The 24225-nt window shown below is 35.4% G+C and overlaps 1 protein-coding gene across 2 annotated transcripts in view; it reads right to left on the reverse strand.

Annotated features, from left to right (window-relative positions):
• The window catches only part of SEMA3A (semaphorin 3A), a 490617-nt gene extending 466620 nt beyond the window's left edge, over positions 1-23997 (reverse strand). For both annotated transcript variants that reach the window (XM_068550463.1, XM_068550464.1), the window contains exon 1: positions 23588-23997. The gene's annotated coding sequence lies outside the window, so the exon portion shown is untranslated. The remainder of the gene's footprint in view (positions 1-23587) is intronic.
• Between the last annotated feature and the right edge of the window lie 228 nt (positions 23998-24225).

Here is a 24225-nt window from a genome sequence, read left to right on the forward strand (position 1 = left end):
CACAGACTTTCATGAAATTTCTTTTATGATCTGGCCTCTATCTACTTTTAAAGCCACTTTCACATTTTCAGTGCATTCCAACATCATTGAACTTCTAAGAACTCTTTTTCACTTACCACACTTTCCTCACCTCCTGCCTTCATGTGGCCTTTACCAGAAACGGCCTTCTCCTTTTCTTCCTTTGATGGTGATTACATACTGAACTCTTATTTCAAGACAGCTGCTTTCTTAACCTCACCAAAAGGCTTACATGCTTCCTTCAACATGACTGTGAATAAAAGTATTATAGTAATATTTTCTATTCTTTAATAGTCTGTTTACATTTCTGTCTCTCCTGCTAAAACTTTGAGCCCAAAGCAGATAGAGACTATATTCATCAAGCCCTAAAGGAAATGTTTGTTGAATGAATAAATGATAGACTCAATGTAAGCTACCAGTGGTGAGATGAAATTCTTGCTAAGAATTCTGAGAGAAGAGCAAATCTTTGGAAATGATCTAGCCCAACAAACTCATTTAAGAGTCAGGAAAATTTAGGGCCACAGAGGAAAAGTTACCTATTGGAGGCACCCAATACTGTATTTTTAGTTTGGAACTCTCTCTTCTCCACATCTTGGGAGTTTTTGCATTCCTTATTTGTACAAAGCTTTCAGCAAGATCATGTGGCACAAAGCCAGCATGCAGAACCCTTACCCCCATCTTTCTAAGACCTAGCAGATGTGACCAGGCTGTGCCAGGACCACCTGGGAGTCATTCCTAAGCGGCAAGGCTGTCACACTTTTGTAAAGGTTATAACTTCAATCCACAGCAGGTGCTTAGTTTACTGCATTTAAGGTCATTACAAAGGCACTTTGCTAGGTTCTTAGATGCAATGAAACTTGGATCTTCATTTAATGCTCATATCACAGTAACAATGTTAACCGGGATTGCTCTCTCTCTTTGTTTTTATCAACTATTTAAGTCAATGGTTTTCTGTTATCTGTAACTTTTATAGGGAGTCCTTTCCAGGGATAACGTATAAATTATGAATGAGTAAATGAATGAACAAATGCATGTTACCAGTTAAGACGAATGACTTAAAAATAAAAGTTAGTAAGAGAGGGAGAGAGATTGCTGCTTACCATCACGTTCAGTAAAGGTTGGTGCTAGATTAAACAATCTGGTTCCAAAGTTTTTCTGATAAAGATTTATGACCATTGGATTCACATCAAGAGTAGTTTTTGTTTTCTTTTTTAAAAAACTGTTTCTTTGAGGTAAAATACTCTCATTTTTGAAAAAGCTAGATCAGCCTTAGTGCTGAATTTTGCTTGCTTTTCAAATTTTGATCATGATAACATTGATATATATATATACATCAATGATATATATCAGTATACACACACATATATATACACATACACACACATATATATAAAAGCATAGACAATTTTCTTTTTTTCATTTTAATTCAGGAGAAGTAAATAGAATGGTTAAAACTGAAGAAATTTTTATTAAAAATTTTTGACCTGGAGAGGTTAGAGAAGTGATTATTTCTTTTAAAAAATAGAAATAGGCTGACCTGAAAAGCATACCACATGTGATTTAAAAGTAATGTTCATGGTTTATGTATTGATATTTTGAATAATAAGCTTTCTATCCCTCTCTAGGAAAAGGAAAAGTGTGGCTGTGTATATGAATGATGTAATATTACTTCCTGTCTTTGGGAGACCTTTGCTCTTGTTAGTGCTGCTATCCCATTCGACTGTAACCCCGTAATCTTTAAAGAATGTTTTTGGTCATGGGCCTTCACCTTCCAGTGATTTCATCCAGATACAGTTTCCATAGGCCTTACTGGTTTAAACAAAAGAAAAGAGTAGACCATCTGAACAAAATAAAATGTCACCATTAAATTGGTTTTTGTAGCTTAAGGTACAGTGTAATGATATTTTTCCAGCAGCTGCTTTCAGTTGGATTTAAAGTTTAGAAAAAGCTTTGCATTTGATACAAAATAATAAAGTACAGGTTGCCTCACTTCCTTCTTTTATGTCTCAGAACATAAGGAAACTTTTTGTGCTTTTACTTGGTAACTGATGATCATTAAAAAAATATTTTGTTGTTGTTAACCTAAATCATGGCCCACATGTGCTACATGGGGTATATCTGAAAGTGCTTTTGAAAAAAGTAAAAGCATTCTTCTAATAAATATGGCTGTAACTTGGGTCAATTTGTATGACTTCTCACATACAATTGATTCCTTTTATATAGTAGTTTAATTACTTATGGAAAATGAGATGTCTTAGTGATAAATCTGTTGTTATTACCAAGAGGCAAGAAGTTCTTTCATATAATCACAGTAATTAGTTTTATTTCCCAACCATGCTGATATTTGTTCTATTCATGAAGAATACAGACTTTAGAAAAATCTGAACTTAAAAATAATCAGAAATAATGGTTATCTGTGCTATTCATCTTTTCAAAAAATTGTTAATGAAATAAAAAGAGTAAAATGAAACAAAAACATTTAATAGTTAAACAAAAATTAAAGGAGAAAATCTTTCACTACATTTTAGATTAGCACGGTGAAAAATATTTACCAGTTACTAAATTTACTGCTAGATAATCTAATAAAGAATGGGAAGAAGAGAAAAAAAAAATCATTAGGAGATTCCATAAGTGCTTGGAATTCCTGTATTGTTATAATTTATAAAGAGTTCATAGATCCTCTATTGTTTCTATTATCAGAAATTTCAAGGTCAAAATTAAATAACGAGAAGTACTTTTCTTGTAAACAATGCCCTTACTAATACTCATTTTTATTTTCCTTTAATTTGGTCAAATTTGTGTTCCTAATCAAAAACACGTTTTATTCTATATTAGAACTAGGTTGTGTGATAAAGTATTTGAAGAGACGTAAATGACCCTGTAGTCAGTAGGCGACAGTAACAATTGTGAAATACTGTTAAAATTTTTTTTTAAAAAGAATAAATTAAAAAAAAAACACTGTGGAAGGTGAGAAGATGGAAGAATGCAGACTGGGCCTTGGCAGATGGGTCTCCCCTTGCCATGACCCAGTGATTTAATGTAAGGAAAAAGCGTGATGAATTCAAAGATGAGACCGTCAGTTCATGCTAAACACCTGAGGCTTATATACAGATAATAGCTAACAGTTACATACTTATGTATGGTATATAGCAAGGTTTATACACAAATCCCAGAACTCCTTCTCCAATTATCTTTTAATTTTTTTAACACTTCTTATTTAGCAATATTCCTTAGCGTAAACTCTAGAAAGAGCGCTCTAGGAATAAAAGTAGACCTGTCCCAACCTCGTCCCCATTCACCCATTTGGCTGCCTGAGCGAGATTTGAATTCTTTCTCCTTCAAGACTGTACTTGATATATATTTTTTTTATAATTGGATTTCTTATATAAAATTATTTGGGTCAGAGGGAAAAATAGATTATGATTCTTTACTGGCTAGCAGGCAGTAAAGATAGGAACACTGAGAGCAGACAGAGGAAGAAAAAAAAAGAGAGATGTCCCTAGTTTAACAGACCTTCCAACAAGCAAGTAGAAAGACTAAAATGGGGAATTATGATATTTTAATCCTTTATTCCAGCAAAAACTCTGAAGTTCAAAACCAGCAATACACACAAAAAAGAAAGTATTCTTAAGCCAGAAAGACACTGGGATTAAATCATTTTCCCTGTCTTTTGTGATGTTTCTTTCCTGTCCTGAGCCATAACGTATTAATGCTTGTGAGTGGCCTTGCAGGCGCAATGATATTAAACTGTGTATGTGTGTGTTATCCCCAGCAGTATTTCTTTTTAGCAATCAGGGTGACTGCTTGACACAATATCATTTTAAAAGACTAACATTTTTCTGACTCATCATATTTATATCTCCTTTAATAAACAGATATATAAAGCTTTAAAACAGTGCAAGGAAATCCCTAAAGGAGGATCTTTAGGTGTCTTTTTCTGTGTAAGATTTTTAATAAAATGTTGAAATTGTTGCTTAATCTCAATATATCTTATTTTTCATGGCACAGAGGAATAAATAGATGTGGGAAGAATCACAAGACCTTGACATCTATAGTGATGTCAAAAAAGCAAAGCTTAGATTTGTAGGACAATAATTCTAGTCTTTCGAGAGATAAAAATAGATTGTGTTAGCAACCTATCCCAATGGCTTTATATCCTCATGGGGGAGAGAGAGAGAGAGAGAATGAAAGTGTTATGAAACCTAGACCTAGAATTGCCAGAGTGCAACAAAATCCCCAATTCCCCCAGCCAAAAAGAGACAGTCTAAACCATCCATACTTCTGTGCATGTTTTTTTTTTTTTTTTCCTGGTTTCTAGGGAAACATGCTTTTAAACCTAAGGCTGACTTGGGAAATCCTTTTTTTAGATCTCTTGTTCCAATAAAAATGTGCTGCTTCTAATTGTGAACAACACATTAGGAATAGTGGTCCTCCAAATCATCTGACTCTCAATTTTTTTTTCCCCTCAGTAGCTTAGGTCAATGCCCAGGACTATTATTAATTGCACTGACTTGACACGGATTGCTAACTAAATTTAATAGAGGTTTAAGAGACTAACTCAACGAACAGTAGTAGATAGCTCGGGGGATTACTTAACCTCAAATTGAGTGCCCAGTCTATAATAAAATAATATATATGGCCAATAATAGAAAAAAAGGATTTGTGAATATATGTGTGCTTATATGTCCATATAAATAAAATCAAGAGAAATGGTAACATTTTTCATGAACTGAGGAAAAGTTAGCTGAGAGTCAGGAGCTACAAAGAAAAACATGAGGTGCATTGTCTTATTCCCCCCCTCCCCCCATTCCAACACGTTTCAGGAATAGGCAGAAATTTGAGGTAGGCTTTGGACATCGATGGGACATGGATCTAGGGTAAGGAGGAGTTAAAGTAAACATCTAGACATTAAAGGCAAAGAAATCTTAGTCAACATCTTAATTATTCGAGAAATAGCTTAAAACTCATTGCATTTTTACTGGTCCTAAAGCTGCTGATGTTTGTTCTATTTTTTAATCTATAGTTTGCTTGTCTTTTACCCCATCACATTCTCCAGCCTTCTTCAGATAAAACATGCCCCCCATTTTAACCAGATAAGACATTCAATGTTTGTCAAATTACAAAATACCTCTAAATATTTTAGAGCTAAACAAAAATCTTTTAAAAACAGACTCATATGCCAAGAACGATCACATAATATAGTAAGGGGTAAGTCAGTATTCTGCTCTTAAACTTTTACAACATACTTCACCATATTATGTTAGGGGAACGTAAATTCACTAAACCAAGGCTACAGATAACAGCAGTAGGTTTTAACAATGGAAAAAGGGAAATCTCATACATAGTGAAACACTGACATTCAAGAAGTAAAGTAATACTCCCTCCCCAAAATGGCAGATAATAGAATTAACAACAGCTTTCAAAATTGCTGTCAGTTTAGAGCGACTCGCATATTGTTGGTAACACGACCAGAGTGGCAGTAAGAAGGGTATTGTTTACTGTATATCAGTGATACAAAACTGGACTTTGGAGTTAGACGGGTCTGGGTCTGAATCACAGCTCTACTACTAACTCTAGATATGAACCTAAATAATTTACTTAATCTCTTTGAATCACCATATATGTTTTCTTCATAGAGATATTGCTTGGGTTTAATAATAAAAACAGACATACACACACATACACGATTGTGTTAACAACCTATATACAGAGTTAGGCAGAGTACCCAATACCTACTTATTAAATATGTTTCCTCCCTCTTACTCCCTCTGAAGTTTTTAACATTAATTTCTGTGTCTAATCACTTTATTTTCCATAATTTTAACTTATAAAGGAATAAGATTATAGAAACAAAAGAAATGGGAAAGATTAAAATGCCATCCATGAATAAATCTTAGTATTCCATATTTAAGTCAAATATAATACACATTTTAATTACCATGAGAATGGATGGATAAAAATATCCAATCAATCAGACAGTGAAGAAACTAAAAAAGAATTTAAAATCATAAATAAGAGCCCTAACACTATGGGTATTATCTTAAACATTGGTTCTAAGAGGAAATTTTTTAATAAAAAAATTAAAAAGACAAATATAATTCAAAACACTATACTGAGGCAGGAATGAGTCATAATTCTATCTTCCATACCTTTATTGAAGGAAGAGTCCAGGTGCCTTAGACACACACAGGTCCGGATCTTGTTGGAGACCCAGATCAGCTCAAAACCCTACAAGGCTGTGTATGTTCCATCATTGCAACAATGGCTCTCAGTCTCATTTGCTAGGATTTTCCCACCTCCTAACTCTTTCACTTTCTTTATCTCCCGGCCTTGGAAAAAGACAGTTTCTTTCAGCTTTCTCTGACTATGATATAATAATGAAAATGATATGATTAGAGAAAATAAATGAGCTAAACCTGAAATTTCCTTGCTAAGGGAAACAGTCTTCCCATATTTTAAATGAAAAAAATGGATTAAAGATGCAAATTGTGTGTATGACAAAATTAGCACCAGGTAGAAACTGCACCTAGAATAGGGCCTTCCTGTATGGCGAAGGCGGTCACTGAGACAAGTGAACCTAAAGTTAGTTCTTTTCAAAAAGGTAGGTTGTTTCCCAGATAGTGAAAGGACTATTGGAAACACAGGTGAGAAATTCTGCTCCCTGCTTGGATTGTACAGAATTCTGGGGGCGGGAGGGCGGGTAGATTTCCTTGTCTGATAGTTATGCCGAGGACTGCTCTTTTTTTTCTGGAGAAATATTTGCAATCATTTTGAAATGAGTCCAACTATTCCCCCATGTTGCAGCTTTTGCACTTGATATTTTAATCCTCTACGTGGGTATAATAAGGAATACGACTTTTTTCCTCCTCAGGAGTGTGAGAACTGGTGCATCCAGAACCCAAAGGAGAGAAGAGAACTGAATTATTACTATTTGGCACTTACATAGCGTGTTTCCTCTGAAGAGTGCGAAGCACATCAGAAAATGCTAATTAATAGCTAGTGTTCTTCAGTAAATCCCTAGAGACAGCAAGCGCAGGTGATGATCCTTACACCCTCACATCTACCCCGGGGGAAAAAGCCCCATCCACAGTAAAAACTGAGAAAAAGTACAAAGGACCAGTGGGAATGAATGTTTGTATTGGGTCAGAAGAATTGTCCCTCTATTTAAGGGGATCAGAGAGCTTTGGAGAAATGTGAGAAGTTTAAAAAAAGTGAAAAGGGACTGGAAAAAGAGGCAAAATCTTTAAAGGTACAAGAGAAGAAAATAGAGAGGATGAGGAAAAAGCAGTGAAATATCTGTGACATCATGTCTCTTCCAGAAGGCCTCAGATGGGCTAGAGGCGCCAGAGTTCTCACCCCCATCCCCAGGAGTGCTAGGTCCCAGGAGTGCGGGAGCTGGGATGTGGAGGGGTGGGTACAGCCCCTTTCACACTCCCTGGTGAAAGTGTATTTTGACAATACACAGTCAATCTGAAATTTCCCTGCAATGATGAGTTTTTAGGGAGGCAGAATCTGTTTTTGCAGTTGGTTTGTTTTTTATGTCTGCTTGTGTGTTTGTTTGTTCATTTGGTGTGAGGGAGTGTGATGAGTGGCTATGCTGTTTCTTCTCATTGGTTTTAGGGTGACGGTGGTGTGTTGACTTGCTGTCTTAAGACTGAAAAACCAATATGAAACAGATACCGTTTTTCTTAAATTCCTTTCTGCTAAACATCTGAATAAATCTCAAGTGAGAAAATGCAGTCATCACACAGATGTTGAAACAGACTTTATTGGGTTGGGTAGGACACTCCGACCTAACTCTTACAGATAACATAAGATCAAAATGGATTCCAAGAACACTCTTTGGGCTTCCCTGGTGGAGCAGTGGTTGAGAATCTGCCTGCCAATGCAGGAGACACGGGTTCGAGCCCTGGTCTGGGAAGATCCCACATGCTGCGGAGCAACTGGGCCCGTGAGCCGCAATTACTGAGCTTGCGCGTCTGGAGCCTGTGCTCCGCAACAAGAGAGGCCGCGACAGTGAGAGGCCCGCGCACCGTGATTAAGAGTAGCCCCCACTCGCCACAACTAGAGAAAGCCCTCGCATAGAAACGAAGACCCAACACAGCTAAAAATAAAAAAATAAAAAAAAAAAAAAGAACAGTCTTTAAGGAAGAAAATTCACATAACATGCAACCTGGTGGTTTAATTGGGAAGTAGGAGGCATCCTTATTTATTTTTTGCTCAATCTTTTGTAAGTAATTAGACCTGAGCAAATATTTTGTTAACTGATAGGTGATGTGCACAGAAATATGGATTTACTTATAGAACTCCTGATTACCTGGACCCTCATTCCTGTTCACACATGAAACACTAGGAAACACAGAGCAAGAGAGTTCTCCTCCCTATTCCTCCCTATAGAATAGTCTCTGCCTTAGCAGTTTCCTCTAAAATGTTTCAGCATTAATTTTATGGGCTCCTTTGTTCTTCTGGTAAGCTTTATCTCTAGTTTTAATACAAATCTAGGTTAAAATTCATTTTGGAGAAACATGCAAATAAAGCCAAATTTACAGAAAAGACAATATTCATGGTAGCGATTTTTGATTTTCATAAAAGTGTTATATTTCCTTAGAAATTATGGATAAGGTGAAGAAAGTTAGAGAATCTTTTAAATATGTCTCAGTTGTCCTAATGTAGAGCTAACAACCAGTAGAGTGATAAACTTTGAAGTTAGCTTTATTAAATTAGACTGACAGTGCTTAATTGGAAGAATTAAATAATTTATTCAGCAAATAATATGAATATTTAATATATGCAAGGCATTCAGGTGCCCAAGTGAAAAGATAAAAATAATAAACAAATATAAAAATTCTGTCTTTTACTAATACTGGATATATTATTTTGCTATTTAAATATTTAGCTATTAAAATAAATTATTAGAATCTTTTGTTTCTCATGCAGACTAATAGCCAAAAAGTGATACAGTTAAAGTAGAAGAATGTAGAAAAGAATTTGCATTTTATGTAGTCCAGACTCTTTAAATTGCCCCTGAGAATCCAGTGTAAGACACTAACTTGCACAATATTCAGATGTTTAATTTGCACTTAATAGTGTTATCATAAATTTAAGCTTTTCTTGTAACTTGGGTACAATTCCTAACCAAGTTCTGTAGGAAGAAAAATTAAGAACGTTTTAATCAATTTTCCAGTATTCAGCCTCTATCATAGCATTTAATATTCATATTAAAGGAAAGATACTTGTATTATTACTAGTTGCTCTTCCGCAAGTAAAAGGCAGCATAGAACAGTATCTGCCACATGTTTGAAAAAGAAAATAATTCAAAAATACATCCTAAATACATTTACAGCACTGTCTTGACAACGGAATGACATATAATATTCTTGAAGTAATGGAGTTCCTCAAGTAATGTTACTCAGATGAATAAATGTGTACATTGGAAAGGCATTCGGCAAAGATGAAGGACAGAAATTTACTTCCATTTATTTGCTCAAATTCTGAGCTAAATCTACATATATGTTTTATCCCTTTGTGTGAAAAGAATGTTAACGTATACAGATATGTCTAAGCTATTTCCCCATGTATATAGTGACGGGGGAATACGGAATCTACTAAATAAAAAACAAAACACTTCATTTGTACAGTCTTAGGATCTTTATACTTCTAAGAGCATCCTCAGGGCCATGAATGAACAAATGACAAAAATGCTTAGAGAGTGAAATGAACATATGGAGAGTAATTTCTGTGAAAGCTATTGATTAATTCTCAAAACACATGGTCAATATTGGATTTGGTTTGCCTTTGTGGAGCTCCTTCTGCCTGGACTCTCTTGCCAAGTCCCCCTCTCATTATCACCTTCTTTCTCAGTTAGGTAACTGTATATTCCAAGTGAACAGCTAACCAGTTGATGGTGAGGTAACATCTCTCTAGAGCTGAAGTCATAGTGTTACACTGGTTTGTTTTTCCAATGAGATTTCACATTCATTAAAATATACCTTGAAATGCAGTTGGAAAGGAGACCCTCCCCTGCGCTCAGTTGCTCACACCTTCTAGTATCAGTTCCCCCTGGGACTTGGAGCAAAACTGAACACTTTGGCAAGTCTAAAACTAATCAGTCCATTAGTATCAGGTTGCCTTCCTGAATTCAGCAAGGTGCTCTTTCTGCCTCTTCCACACCCGGCCACCGGTACTAAGATGTATTATGTTCAGAACCCAATGAGAACTTCACTGACTTACTGTTTTCCCACCAAAGATTGAGGGTGTAAAACATAATTGCATATAAAATTACACAGAAAACTTTTTGCAACTTTATAATGTTATTTTCTACATTTACAGGTTGTGAATGTAGATCTTGGTGAAAACAAAACCATGATATAAAACAAACACAATAAACTGGAATACATTACTTAACATGACATTTTGTTTCTTTCCAATAACATATAATTATTATTCTATATAGTTTTTGTGAAACACCCAAAAGAGAAAATGTAAATTTTGTAGACTACAAAGGATTATGAATATGGGTGCTATTATTTCAATAAAATTCGTCATGCCTATAGACAAAAAAACCTTACAAGAACAAATCTAAAGTGTTATGCTTAAAGAAGGAAATTCCATTTATCCTTGTCTCTCTGTTATTATCTGAAATTGGATAGAAAATATTTCAGGCAGTCACTATTCTTAAAGTAACTGGTTATTTTTCCATGTCTGGAATTAATATTACATAAGATTTTAGCAACAACTATAGGAAAAGTTTATTTTTCATAAATTTGTGGGGTTAATTAGAAAGTGATATGTGATACTTTTATGATTATCAACTTTATAAACCGTTCTTTTAAAAAAAGCATTGTCTTTTCTTTTTCTTATCAAATATATCCTAACATACTCCTCAAAATAATTTTCCAGTTTTGTATCTTTCTTTGAACACCTGGAAAATTAATTAGTATCTACACAAAGAAATGGAGTCAAATGTTCTCTTTCAAAATACATTTTTATAGCCACTCACAGAACAATGAAAACATTCTACTAAGATTCTTTTTCATGCTAAAAAATGCACTCAGTGGGGTCTGCTTTGGGGGATTGTAAGGGGAGAAACCTGGGGTGCTTTAAGGTTAATGGACAGTGATTAAGGTTAATGGCTGAGTGCTTAAGGTTAAGTGCTGTATTTACATAGCTGCCAATTCTCTTAAAAAAAAAAACTTCATGTCTATCAATCAGTTCCAGCTAATAGCCAATTAAACAGCAAATGAGGTATAGAGACTGAAGGTAAAGACCCTTCAATCTGCATTTACAGGGTGGAATTACCAAGTCTCGATCAAGAAGTATTTCTTGAACACCTACTTTGTCATGGCTGCGTTGCACACAAGGAGCTAGAAGCCATGGCCCCTGTGTCCAAGAAGCTTATCATCTAGCAGGGAACGGAACTAGGTATGAAAATATCTCAGTACAGGGAGCTATCAAATAAATGACACAGGTAATTCACATTATAGAATTCAGAGCAGGGAAAGATACTACCTACCTCAAGATTTCATAGAACAGGGAAGGATGTTTATATTATGCCTTAAAATTAATGGTTTTCAAAGTACTTCATTCTTTAAAAAAGTATACAACCTCAAACAGTGTGAACATATATCAATGACACCATGTACCCTGTGTATTGCCCAGCCATAGTTGAACTATTGAGTGCATCAACAATTTATCACTAAGATTAATAAATAAGAAGTTCTATAGATGAAAATACTCCTTGTGAAACCGAGCAGGACTCTGTGGGGCCCTCCTGGGTACAAATGCCTGTCCTCCTCCACAGTTTATTGTTTGTAGGGAAGAGGTTTCAGCCTCCCAGACCATCCCTGAGTTTCAAAAGGTCAGATTCAAATGGTTTCCAAATAGGAAGTAAGGGAATGCAAAAACAAAAGAGGAGCAATCAACAAACAATAGTGCAAAGATTAAAGCAGAATCCTGGTTCCTCCTCAAGGAATACACAGAACAATATCTTTGAGTTCTCCTGCAGGAACTAAGGCCCCGCCCAGGTGGAGGATGGTAACTTCAGGCTGAGCACAAGATTCCTGGAACACCGCCCTGTTACACCGACCAATCAGAAGAAAGTCACACACTGCAGCCCTCAGCCCAGATTTTGCCTATAAAAAAATGCTTCCCTGAAAACCGTCAGGGAGTTCGTGTCTTTTGAGCACGAACTTGCTTGGCCCTGCAATAAACCTTTCTCTGCTCCAAACTCTGGCGTTTCAGTTTATCTGCCCCACTGTGCATCAGACACACAAACTTGGATTTGGCAGCACTTTGCAGTTCTTTTTCACATGCAAACTCTAAAGATCAGTTTAAAGCAAGGACACCAGTAACAACAAAAATAGCTAGAGCAAAGCGACATTAGCACACTAACTTCAAATTCAATGTAAACTTCCTTATACTAGGCACATGTGAAACGTTTAGGCTCATGTAAGGCTCTGAGGTATCCGGCAGTTATCCAAGGTAAACTGCATCACTAACGCCCCAGTAACAGCATGATTACTTACATAAGTGAAGTTTACTAAAACAAGGTTAATGTTCGTCTCTGCAGTAGCCACTGGGAAGGTGGAACAGTCTCACTTTCACTCACTTAGCAACATTCGGTCAGGGTTGTTTGAACTTCATTTCCCAGTTTTTCACTCCCCCTGAATTTCCGACTGATTTTGGAAGGTATGCTAGGGATGGAGGATGTGGGGTTTAGGGGCTAAGGAGGAACACCTGGAGTGGCAGAAGAGGTGAAAACTAGACTCATATGCAACACATAGTCATTAAAAGTAAATGTAAAGACTTCTCTTAAAGAATATTTTCTTCATTCAGCAAGTGTCTTCCATCGGCTAATTTCAAAATGTTTAGAGCGTGAGCTTAAATCAGACAAAAGTAAAGGGGCACCAAAAATGGACACTGAATTATAATAGACCTCGATCTCCTGACCACTAGTGAGAGCGCTGGTCAGGAAGCAGCTTCCTGGGTCAGGGCTGGCCTGAGGCAGAAGGTCACAGCTCAGAGGTGGAATGGAAGGGTGCTCAGCCCTTGGCCTGAAACTCAAGTCTATGAATTTTTCTGAAACTAAAAAATTAGAGACCCTTTCTGAATTAGAACAATGCTCTTACTAAAATGTAAAACCTCAAAAAAGGGTTAAAACTTTATGAATTAAAGATATCCATCAAACTGTATTTTCAACCTGCTGTGTAAATTGGCTAGCAGTCATTACTACACCGATGGAATGAGTTGTTTTGATTTAGGAGTTACCAGGAAGGAGGGGAACAATGTCAAAGAATAAAGGCGGTTTTAGAGTATGGAGTCTTTGAACTGAAAACTCTGCTTTTGGCACAAGTTCAGGTTCTGGGGTAATCGGAAGTCAGTCTGAAGATTATGAATCTGAGGGTGACTCAGCTGTTGAGAGAAGAAGAGAAGAGAAACTGCCCTTGAATTGGGAAGTTGTGAACGGAATGGAAGTGTCAAAGTTAAAGTTCGTAACACTCTAAATTTGCAAAGGGTCAATCCTGTCCTTCATACTTCCTAGTTTTCCATGCTTCTACTTAGAGAAAGGTTCATCTTAAATGTGCGGTTGACCAATGAAAAGATACTGGGGCAGATCTAAAGCTGCAGTGATCCGCAGGTCTTTCAAATACTCATTACCACTATCTTCTTTTGCATGTCTCAATTATTAATGGCTTGTGATGCACAGGTTGGGATCAAATCTAATTAAAAATTAACATTATTTCAAAGATCTTTTAAGTTAACTTCAAGATGTCTTATTGAAATAAGTCCAAAATGCTTTAAATATATTATTCATCTAAATTAAGAGCTAATATTAAAACTTAACATCTATTAAATTAAAAAAATGCAGTGTATAATAGAAAAAATATCTAACAGAAACTTTGTATATATCTGACAAATTTTCTAAAGATTTATAGCTCTGATTTCAAAAAGGAATATGAAATAATGGTGATATTTTTCTATTTCTTTAAGAAATAGCATCTTTAATATGGTTTCATGTTTTTTTCTCTTCTTATCCATAATTTAAGATAAATTAAGTTCACTATTTTCAGCTAATTACATTGCACCATCTCCATTTTATTATGATGTCCATAGCTGGACAGAACAAAAAATTATCTTTAACAGAAAAAAGCCAAATTATTATCTATTTAAAGTATAAGAAATGCATTTTAATTCCTTAATTCATGATAAGCAGTTAACAGAAGCTAGTAAAATTAACTGGAAGAATCAATGACCTCATTTTTCAACATTCAACTAACTTGAGGATATGTAATTACTCAAGAGTTTATTAATTCAGTCTAGTGCCTTTAAGTCATTCAAAATGTATCACAAAAATAAAATTATTTTAAAAATTGACACATATCTTCGTAAGAGTAACATTTTTTACCTAAAGTTTATTGTTAAATTATGTTTTATGTACTACTATTGATTAATGTTAACTAGCATGAATGAAATAATATATGTACACATTTTTTAAATTAGACATAAAAAACTATATACATCATCTATTTCAAACTTCTCATTTTACAGCTGAAAATATTGAGGTGGTTTTATTAAATGACCGAACCACGGTCATACTGCTAATTTTGACCTTATGGCAAGTAAAACCTATGAAATTTTGGTAAATTCTCTATGCGTTATAAGACAATGTACATATGTAAATTCACACACATTTTACAATTTTTGTATAGCTAGTATCTATTCCTAAACAGTAAACTCATGGATTCAATCTGAATTGCATATAGTCTCTTAGTGTTTATTTACTTAAATATCACTATTACAAATTCTTAGCAGTGCTTTTAAACGTCCAATAGTTAGCACTGGCAACCGCAATAATAAGTGTACTCAAAATGCTCTGACCTTAGCCCAGCCCATAGTCCTTTCTGAAAAAAATATCTGGAGTGAATTCTTTTTTTTTCTTTTTTTTTGGAGTGAATTCTTAAACACTGATGATCATGTTGTAGGACCTCAAAAGATATCATCTGCTCATTACACGTCTTCCTTCCTGCCACATTCACATCCTCCCCCTAAGGCAGGCTTACCTCGTGTGTGGCCACATACAACGTTACTGCTGTGGCCACAACTGATGTACCATGGATGGGCCCTATTGGCCTCTTCCCATGGCAAAAGTGCTCCTCCAGAACTAGTGACCTGAGCTGTGGAAGCAGTTCCATGGTTATCTTATGGGAAGCCTTATTTATATTAAGCAGCTACATAATTGACTCTGAGTTTTAGTCCTTTAAAATGTAGTCTTTACCTTTCTAATTTAGTCTGATACAAAGGACACAAAATTCCCTCAGAAGTTTTAATTAATGAATCTAGACCCTTCAAAATGTTGGTGTGTAGGTGTGTATAGTTTTTAAAGTTTACAGAGAGGGCAGAAATGCTTAAAATGTTTTAGAAGAAAAATCAAAACAACAAATGATAGCAGGTCTCTGTGCAATAACTAAAACCATAAAGTGCAGTATGCTTTTGTAGACAGAAAAGAAATATGCAATACTAGTCCTTGAATTAATCTTCTCAAACCTCACGTTATCCACGCTTTCCCTTTCTTCATGACAATTTGATCTTTTACAAACCGTCTAGCTCCAATCTCCCAGAAACCTGATAAAAATTAGAATTACTAGAAAAATTTACCTGTGGTAAAAATGAGCCTTGACTGCTACACTGAATCGGGACTGGGAGTGAATACCTGATAGGAAGCCTAATGTTGGATTTCCCTGAGTATGGTGACTATTTTCACTGGGCAGGCCCCTCGTGGAAACCCTACAAGCTGTCCCTCTACAGCTCCAATAGATATTCCTACAGGGAAGGAAGTTTTCAAGCCAGGGTGCTTCCTCCACCTGCGTCCTTTTGAGCTTCTCTGCTTGCCCCTGAGCTGTTGGCCAGCTGAAAGGACTGCCTCGGTGGAGCCCCAGAGGCTGCCCTGCTGGCAGTCTATTATTCCTCCTGGTCCTAGCTCTTTCTGAGTAAGCTGGCGTCAGCAGTGGCCAATGGTGGTCTTGTGAGTCTAGTTGTTTAGGAGAGTCTAAAAAGACTCCAAGTGGGCAATACATCACCCAAGTCATACTAACGAAAAAAAAAAAGAAAATCTGGGTTTGGCATAATGAAAAAGAAAAGTTCGCAATTTTCAAAATGGACGATTTTTTAAAAAATGTTAGTAATAACATATAAAAACCCTTGTATTCCACCTACAAGACCTGTGTAATGCTGTTGGTAGCCATAGTCATTGTTTAAAGTTACATATTAAATAATATAAAAATACAGTGCTCATACAGCTGCAGAGAATAGCAAAGGATTAATAGAAATATTCAGAACTCTAAAACAGCCAAGGTTAGCCAGGAAACAAATATGAAATTCATAAATTTTTTTCTTGTTGGTGCAACAAAAGTTTGTGATATTGGTTTTTAAATGATAGATTATAGTTCTTTAAACAAAATAAAAATCCTTTTATATTTCATAAGGCAATTGCTGTGGAATATGTAATAGAAATCACGCTAATAAGAGGCTTTTATCACACATCCACATGTTCACTTTCACACACAAACTACGTACACAAAGAGCAAGTTACATATCACATTATTATAACACAAATTAATGAATGTACCTAAAAATATGATGTAGAGACGAAGTTTGATATAGAATCTATATTATTTTTCACATGATGAAACCATCTGTAGCATTTCCAGTCTTATAAAAGCGCTAAAGTAAAATGCCTTCCCCAAAGAAATGGTGTTATGTGACATCATACTCATTTCTTATATTTTCTTGAATCAAAACATGATGGTGATACTAATGTTTCTGTCAGGATGACTCTTACCATATATACAGTGTATATGTTCATCCTTGAGGTTCATAATATATTGAAATTGTTTGAGTCTCTAATTCCAAGGGACTGGATCCATAATAAAAAACAGTTTCTGTTCCAACCTACACTGCCTGTGGGCATCTTGGCATGTTTGTACACATTTACTGATTCAACATTATACTAGTCACTTGAAAACATTTTTATTGGTGTAATGTTATTCATAAAATTGAGAAAATAAAACACATTGCTCATCTGTAAAATGGAAATTAGAAATCTACTTTTGCCTATCAATATGAAGATTAAATGCAATAATGTAAACCATAGGACACAGTCACTGAATTAATATCTCTTCTCTATATTCACCCACATACACTTACTTTTATACCTTAAAGAAAAGGGAAATGTTTGCACACAAGCGAATCTTACTCAAATATTCGTTTTGTGCAAATTAAATATTTGGTCACAATATTTGTTGTGGTAAAATATACATCTAATATTATTTAAGTGAAAAACATGTAAGTGTTACTGCACTATCTTATGGAGTAGCTGAGAGCAAAGATGACAATATATGTCAATGTTTTATGTGAATTTTAAGACATTCTCGATAGTATTAACAATACTGCTCCTCTTCACTATGTGTCAAACCAATGTTGGCTGTGATAGGATGGATAAATTAAACTTAATTCAAGGATTCAATATTGTAGACTCACCTTCAAAAGGTAAAGATTTTTGGTTTCCATTATTAACTTTCTTTCATTTCTTAAATTATTCAAAATGGGACAAGGAAGGGACTCTTCAAGAAATGGCAATAATCAAATACAAGTCCTTCATTAAGTTTACAAATTGGGAAAAGGTTTGAGAAGTGTTTGTTTGGTCCAATAAATAATTATTTATGTAAACTCATTGTTAAGTGGAACTCAGGCTCAGATAAAAGTTTTCTGATTAAACATCATTGACATATATTTTAATCTAAGGGAGAAAATATGTGTTATGCTTTATGTGATATAACCAATTACATCCAACATATAGTCCCTGCACTACATGCAAAGCCCTTTAAAAGCCTGGCAAGAGTCTTGTGTGAAGCCTCATATATATGACTTGTGCCTTCCCCTATTTTTTTCTATCTTATACATTTTCAAAGTTCTTCCTGGTAACTTTACAAAGAGCTTTGCGAGGTTCTTTCATGCGTAAATAATTACCAAAATGTCACATAATGCACATTCTCCACATTTGCAAAATGAGCTAGTAATTGTCAAAAAGAGGACCTGAACCCCAGTGTTTTTATTTTGTTTTCAGTGCTTCACTTATGGGGAATTTTAGATTTGTAATTCAGTCAAATGTAATTATGAATGTTTATCTATCTATCTATCTATCTATCTATCTATCTATCGATATATAAAATTAATAGTATAGGCTTAATCTAGGGAAAATAAATTCTAGAGTGACTGAAAATACTATTTATTGGGAAAATGATTATCTATCATGTGAAATTTAAGCATATCTACATATCTGGCCAGAAACAAGGTCAAAACCTCAAACTTTTAATGGAAATACAGACAGAACACTAAACATCCCTTTCTGCTATTCATCCAAATTTGAATGTACAATATTAAGGAATAAAACAAAATGAAGCTGACTGCTAATTAGATGCCTCTGAATTCTTGAGTTAGTCACACCTGCAAGTTTTACTTTGAACATAGAGCCATGATAAAGTGTACTTCATAACAAAATTAAAAATTCATATCCTGCTCAAAATAGGTTATAGGTTTCAATGGGTCTAAAATGAAAAGAATATTTACTGCTAAGCAGGGGTAGAAACCAAGAACTCTTGGATATTGGTTACAGAAATAGACTCGAGTTGGGCAGCAGTCTGAGAGGTATAGGAAAACTGGGAACAGGAACCCTCCATACAAAAGAAGGACCATGAGTTGAGTTGTGGTTGATTGCTGGCTTGGGATTCAGGATGTATGAAGCTGTAGAAATGAGTAGAGACAGCCAACCACCAGATATGGGTGGAGCCGTCCACAGCACAACGTATAACCTAGAGTGTTCCCAATATTTCCCTGGAACATGAGCCAGCAGTACCCAGCATCAGAATTAATTGTAGACTGGGGCCCCGGTGGAAGGTTTGGAATGGGTCAAGTAAGGAGTTGGGCAAGGGGGGGGGTGGGAAGACTCTTCCGCTTAATATGAGCCTACAAACAAACAAGAAGTAGCTTCTGGTTAATTCAAAAAGGATTTATGAGGATAAGATTAACTTCAAGGAGCTAGCCTGTTGATCTCTTTGAGTAATGATAGTGATAGAGGAAGTCTTTGACCACTGTTTTTTAAGTAATCATCAATCCTCAAGGTATTTAGAACTTTCAGATCCTGTCGCCATAGATTAATTATTCTAGGATCTTAAGATCAGTTTTAAAAAATTACTTGTTTTCTTCTTTGTCTTCTTTTGTATAAGGAATAGTCTATGGTTTTATACAATGCCAACCACTTTTAAATATTTTTTTCAAATATCTTTCATCGAAACCAAAAGGATATGTGAGAATTATAGTAACATATCTACCCACTTTTTCAGAAAAAAATGGGTTGAGGTTGCTAAAATTTTAAAGGAGTTTCCTCATGTTCATTTCATTTGTCTTGCATAAATCTGCTTGTGTTTATAAAAGTAACTGATGTCTTGGCTTAAAAATTTGATAATATGGACTTAAAAAAACCAAACTCCTTTTAAACTGAATATTCTGTCTTTATCAGGGAGCGAATACACAAGTCCATAATGATAAAAGTTATGTTATGAAATAGAAGGGGTTTTATTACAAATATTTTGGTTTTGATCTCTCTACAAAGAAATGTTCTCAATTATATTGATGAACGTCTGTCTTAGGGAGAAAGTGTTTCAGCAGATAGAGAAAACACAGATGCAGGTATTAGGAAAATCTGTATTTGAAAAGAAATTTCTCAAATAGGTGCTTTCCAAGCTATGTCTACATGACAAAAAAGAAAAAAAAAAATCCACAGATAAGGTAAAGTCCAATTAGCATTCAAATTTTTAAAAAATAAATATCCAGGTGGTCCTACTGAATAAATGAGGCCTAAAAATCTTTGAGGGTGAATAATTGACAGCTCGTTTTCTTCACTGTCTTAGAGGTGGGAATGTGTTTTGGTGACTCTCATTGGGAGGCCACTGTGATTAGAGTCACCCCTATTAAAGTCGGCAGTGGCTGGGTTGGAAATACCCTCAGGAGACAAACTCTTCTCAGAGACTCAATATTAATAGGAATGGAAATTTGGCAACTGAGTGAGGGTGGAAGGATCAGTTCTTCCCCACATGTCTGGGGTGTAACTGCAACTCCTTCTTTACCTGCAATAAAACCTCTGAAAAGTAGTAGAATCTATAAGTGCTGAATGATGATGTAACTTGAAGTGACGTCATACTCACTGGCATTTAACTATTTATGTTTTGTTTGATTGGACGTTCTATCTATTTCCATTTATGAATCCCTTTCATTCAAGTAGTACTGATAAAGTGATCAGAGATGAAGTTAACTGTACTGATAATGAAGTCACTTGTTAGAGAAGAAGTGAAGTCCAGTGGTTGGAGGAGATATCTGTCCTCAGGGAAAGTTAATTTGAGCCCAAGTTCCACTACCTACTAGCTGTGTGACATTGGGCAAGTCCCTCAACCACTCTGCTTTTACACTTATCAATGGGAACAGAAATAGTACTTACTTCATTGGGCTGTAAGGACTAAATAAATAATGGGTACAAAATGCTCAGTGCAGTGTCTGGTTCCTTGAGGATTCCCAACAAATATTATTCATTAGTACCCTATCTGGAAATAGGTGGCTTCCAATTCAGAGCAAAAATGGAACCCTGAATAGAAGATTACCTGGAAGATATAGCTATGGTCATTGATAAAGTGGGAGGACATCTAGGACACATTGTGTGCCCATTATAGAGTTGACTACACTGTTTCCTCCTTGAGTGGCCATTGAAATTGGACTATATTTTTTCCTATACTTTCTATGTTGATATGTAATATAGTTCCTTTATTGCAAGTGAAAATGGAGTTATTAAATCCTGTAATTGCTGATTTAGGGTTAAAAAAATAAAAGTTATTTAAAAGAGAATATCCCTTAGAATAAGTTTATATATTCCTGTGATTGCTAAAAATTTTCCTCCAAGTATACGGAAATTTTCAAGTATAATAAATATAGTACATATACTTACATTGTTTGTATTAATTACTCATCACAATCTTATTTGGAAACACGCACAGATAAAGCCACAGGGATACAAAACACATAGATAAATGAAAAGACAAAGCAACTTATTTAAGGACCATCTAATTTGTGAATTGCATAAATTTTAACATGATATTTACTAGCAAAATATAGTTCCAGTTAAAAAATATATATTTTTAAATTTTAAGTTGGACTTAATCATAATGCTTTCGAGCACAAGTTTTTATTGGAATAGTTATAACTAAGCAACCATTACAAATTTTAGATGACTATATTACTTCTCTGAGGATGTCACTAGGTTTATAATTACTGTCTTCAACTCCATTTAGCTATATTCTTCAATGAATTTTACCATCGGTGGCACAAAATTATCTGCATAAGTTACCTATGTATATTCACTTTCGAGCATATAGGTAGCATTTACGCATAATACATCTTAGGTAAAAATATCAAACCCTTCCCCTGTCACTCCACCTTCACCCCCACAGTGCCTCTTAAAGTTTGTTAAATTAACTGAAACTTAAGCAAAGGTTATATATTCTAACTATTTAGATAAAGAGTAAAATTCTCATTTATCATCCTTATGCCCTCAATAATTGGCTTGACTGACTTTTTCACTTAATTACTATTTTTTTAATGAACCAAAGATACTAACCAATGTGCTGCTATCATATAAAATCAACCATAAGGTGTTTAAAAAGTGCAGTGTAGTGCCACTTGATTTTTATTACACTTTGAAAGGCAAATGAAGTAAATCAAGAAGAAACAAATCCAAATGTAGTGCTGAAGTGAGGTCCAGCCTTTCAAACTGGCTTCCTATTAATCACAGGGCTGACCTTTTCATTAAGGGGCAGTTGTTGGAGTCATTGACACGGTTACAGCATTCACATGTGTGAACTGTACTCTGTGGTATTCATGTTCTGGGGAAGGCACAGTGAAATTAGATTCTCTCCCTGTAGGGGGTAGACATTGACCGCTATTCAATACCAACAATTGTCGGTTAAAGTATTTCATGAAGGATGACTTTTAAACTGCGTTTACTCCACCATCAGTAATGTCAAATGCAATTCTTAAAGAAATATACTGAACTAATGGTAATTAATTAAACCTCTCATAGCAGCAACTTTATCCAAGCTAAATCATTTCTGAATATACACAAAGGAGTCATCAGGATTCTACCGTCATGGCTTTTAAACCATCAATTTCAATGTGTCCATCTATAATAGTTAGAAAACAAAACCAAAACATCAGCCAGTGGGGAATTATTTAAACAATGCAACAGTATTTTATCTAATTTCACCTATGTAGCCTATATATGTGAATTGTCTTTTGGGATGACAATGCATTCCAGACTAATTTTTCAAATAAAAATTGCCTAAATTAAGGAAAAAAGATAAAACCTCAAAAGGCTACAAACAGATACGATGTGCCGACAGTTTTTATTGCATTCTCTTTTAACATGATCATCTTTGTGCAATATTTGAAGGACTGAATTTGGGAATCATAACTGGAATCTTTGTCAGGGCATATGTCCCATGTGCTTATTTCCTACATGGAACATCATACATTCGAACAGCAAACACATTCTTTCACATTGGCTGACATTCCTCCTGAAAACGTCCACCACAGTTAGCTTGTTAACACAATTCAGGATATATGGCGTAGTAGTAAAAAGACTCCCCATAGCCAAGTAAAAATCAGAGTAGGGGGCTCAAGGAACAGGGCTGTACTTAGATCAAATCTGAACTTCAAGTTCAAACATAGTTTAATGGTGAATCTACAGTTGTAAATGCAAAGTAAGCGCAATGTGAAGGCTGCTTGAAACCAAGCATGAAAGACCAAAAAGTCAAAACTGAGATTTCCTACATCTGGTTTTAATATCTTTTCTTATGCTATTAGACAAATGACCTTTTGTTTTGTTTTGTTTGTTTTAAAAATTCATTATCATTGTCATGGCTACTCCAACCTAATACTGTTTTTAGAGTTTTTAAGATCACTTCTTTGGTAAGGGACTGAGCTATAGAACGGATTTAAGCAAAAATTATAAGCACTTTTCCCCCATTAATGTATGATTAGTGATGTAACAATACAGTTACGTGTAAAAGTTGAAATCCATTTTCAGGAAGAGTATGTGCTTCCTAAAGAATTTTTTTTCTATTCTCAGAACTGTGACAAAACACTTGCCACCATCATTTTTGACAGCAATAAAGGACATTTCATCCAGAAAGAGCGGGTAATATGCTAGGCTACAGGATTGAATTAGCAATATTATTAGCACCACATTTTTGTTCCGAGACCTTCTGAGTGAGCAAGTTACTCGCGGAGTCTAAGCTTCAGTGACAGTGCCAAGGCACTGGTGAAAAACGAAACCAGAGGAAATCCACAGGGTTATCAACACAGGTTTTTTGCTAGTTCAATTTTTGCACAGGCTTTAGAGGATTCCCTGAGAGGAAACATCCTTAATTAATTCCCAAGAAAAAGAAGGAAAGATAAAATTTCCACTTACGGCATTTGCTGTCCTTTGTCCACACGTTGAAGTAAAAGGGTGGTTCTGCTGTTCTTACCTAGCTCCAGGTCGCCCTCCAGATTAGGCATAAATGTGAGCGGCAAGAAGCATGTTGACTTTGTAGCTGTACAAGGAGCAGCCCATCGCACTGCTGCTGAAGAGCCGGTCAGGACAAAGTGCTAAACTTCAGCCTGAGAGAGCACAACATCTATTACCCCTGAGGCTCTACCATTTCACCTACACCTGGGCGGATCTATCAAGCTTCATCTCTATTAGAGCTATTTGACTCTGTGGTTTAAGAGGAGGAGAAAAAAAAAAAAAAAAAAAAAAAAAAAGAGGCTTGCCGTTGTCACACTTGTTTCCTATTAAAGAACCTTATGGTGGATTGAGTAATTGTGTACGAAGGTAGTCTGGCTGGCAGATGTGTGCAGCCCCAGCGGAGCACTAGATTCAAGGCAGATGGGTTGTACCAGGGCGCAAACAACATTGAGAGAGAGAGAGGCGTGATTAAAACAGCAGGCCTCTATTTTATAGTGCTGGAAGTGGGGTAGCATTAAAGCTCCTGGGAATCGGAGTTCCCCAAATGGCATTGCTCCACAGCATGGTAAACAATAAATCCAACAAAAAAGAAAGATGTT

The sequence above is a fragment of the Eschrichtius robustus genome, chromosome 8 (genome assembly GCF_028021215.1).
Source record: "Eschrichtius robustus isolate mEscRob2 chromosome 8, mEscRob2.pri, whole genome shotgun sequence".
In the NCBI taxonomy this organism is placed as follows: Eukaryota; Metazoa; Chordata; class Mammalia; order Artiodactyla; family Eschrichtiidae; genus Eschrichtius; species Eschrichtius robustus.